Source organism: Pollicipes pollicipes, unplaced genomic scaffold (assembly GCF_011947565.3).
Source record: "Pollicipes pollicipes isolate AB1234 unplaced genomic scaffold, Ppol_2.1 Scaffold_7261;HRSCAF=8764_pilon_pilon_pilon, whole genome shotgun sequence".
Taxonomy (NCBI): domain Eukaryota; kingdom Metazoa; phylum Arthropoda; class Thecostraca; order Pollicipedomorpha; family Pollicipedidae; genus Pollicipes; species Pollicipes pollicipes.
Window position 1 is genome coordinate 40,430,155 of NW_023597054.1, and position 2,642 is coordinate 40,432,796.

Below are 2,642 nucleotides of genomic sequence, written 5' to 3' on the forward strand. Positions count from 1 at the left end.
ATTGACAGCAGGAACCGCATCATACATCTTCCATTGACTTGTTAGAGGTCATTGACCAAAGATGACCCGGGTCGACATTTCGTTTTAGGAACATACTACCTTTGTCGCTTATTCATATACAACTCAGAGCAGTCTTGTATGATTTTGGTCACCATGACCTTTAAAAGGTCAAACCTGGTCACTGACCTCCAATGGGCTTGTGATCTTTTGCTTAGAAACAGTCGCCTAGGTTCTGGGGACACTTTGAAGACCAACCTGAAATTTTAACTTGTTTGACCTTATTTGACCTGAAAGTCATAACCCAGGAAGCTCAAATTTGGACCTAAGTGAGTTCACATACAGGCCAAGCACCCCGTAAATTTGGTGTCTCTAGCTTTCTTAGTTCCCGTGATCTCAGCGGGGCTCAAATTGACCCGCACCCGAGCGAAAGATATCTAGCCGGCCACCCGGGCGCGTGTTAATGAGCAGCTGAACAAGGAACTTTACATGCCCTTATATTTATATCCTTCTTTGTCTGATACTTTCGAAAAAGCTTCCTCCACCTCAGATTTCGACGTGCCAGGCAGGCCAGGCCACTTCTTTGAACAAATTGCTTGTCACATTCGCACTCACCATGCTGTCTCGACTTGCGTCGGCTGAAACGACGGGGTGATGTGTTTGGTACAAGCGGGCGCAACTCCGAAAGAACGTGTTTTCTTCGGAATTAAGTGGTTCAAACAAATCAGTTCAGTTACAAGCTCACAGAGCGGTTCGACTCGGCTTAATGAGCTATCGTGCTTCGCCCTTCAGGTGAACGCTGTGCCCGGACTTAAAGATCATAGCAAATTTCACGGAATGAAGAAATGGTGTAAGTCTATTCGTGCTCGCATCTCACAAATGCAGGATTTTGCTCAAAACGAAGGGTATAAGGTTGCAGTATTTTTCAGTCTGAGCCTGCTTGTGTTGCAATGGTATAACAGATAGCGTTAAACGGCCGTTAAGAACAGCTGATGTTATGTACTAGTTCTACAGTCCCTGCGAAACAAGCTGAAACTGATAAAATGTCATTCCATTTTCATATATGTTCTCATTGCACACTCATCTATATCATCTAACCCGTAAAACCGTAGCTTTTGTAGCCGTAACTGGTGTGTTACCGAGATAAGCGGTATGACATCAAACCAATTGGGTGCACAGAATACGCGACTTACTCTTAAACTGACGAAGTCACGCGTATGTAGTAGAAGTCAAGCGAAATAATTATCAAGCCAGGGGATTTTATCGGCAGTGGCGTAGCTCTAGTAGTGCTCTAACTTATTTGGAAATCAACTAAATGCATCAGGTTAAATGTGTCAGAAATGAAATAAATGAAAACTACGAGTTTCCTATTTCAGGAAACAAACCTGTGGAATCCTTTTAAGTGGGTTAGAAAGATTAAAAGAAATACAAGAAAACTGCATTGCGGAATGAAATATGCGGAGCACAGCGAACAGAGAGTCATGGAGAACATATAGGCACGTAGGGGATGATCACCTGAACAACCTTGCCAGTTTATGATACGAGTGCTGTGCCACAGTGAAATGATATAAATTGTTTCAAATGGCTGCTTTGCACGCTTGTCGTGCCATTACAATGCGAAGAAGTCCCAAAGAACATACTGGAAATTTTTGACCTCATTTTTAAAGCCAATGTATTCTTGACATAGAAGGCTCACCTGATTAACTGCTGCAAGCGTCTCGCCCTGGGCCAGCTCGCCGATGACGAAGAAGTTCTCGTCCACCACCGGGTTGCCGAGTAGCTGAAAAGTTTTCCTGGGTCGCCGCCAGTCCAGCCAGCGCCACTGCACGACGAGTCGGTGAACGTCAGCCCGAGCAACGCCGACGCCAAACAATCCGTGACCTGGCGTATGCATGCCTTGCCGATACACCCCCCCTCCACACACCATATATATATATATATATATATATATATATATATATACATATATTTGCTGGTGGATTTTGGAAATTTTTTCTAACGCATGTTTGATTAAAAGCGAAGCTGATTCCGCATTGACAAGCTTTTTGATGCATTGTTTGAGGTTCCGGCTTTCGACTTTGCAGTATCGCCAAAATAAAATGAAAAAATTGTTCGTGCAAAATCAACCATATATTTGTCGATATGTACATTATAGCGTCTCGACACCTTATCTAATTGTCCGAGAAGTATAAATGGCACACAGAACAAGTTTTAGCTTTCAAAGATAAAAGGTGTGCATCGCTATCATAAGGCATCTTGAGTATGGAGAAGACCACAATTTATATCGTTACTTGTATACTTAAAAATAAGTGCATCTGTAATGAAAACTAAAGAAAACATTCTCACAACCACGTCTACAGTACCTACGTTGCAGGTAATGCATTCGTCTATCAGGCCCCCGGGAAGGGACTTCCAGAATACAGGCTTTTAGTAATTGTTCAATAATGCGCGTTTCGAGAGACGAGAACCAACCATTACGAGCCTGACAAACTTAGATGCACCAATGTGGTGTATCCATTTAAATGTAATCTCGAAGGCTGCAAACTTCGCGTCTTACACTCCATTGGCGTAACCACGACATTCACACGACGCGTGACAATACACTTACGCGACGGGGCACCTCTGGAGCCAATGTGACACGAACA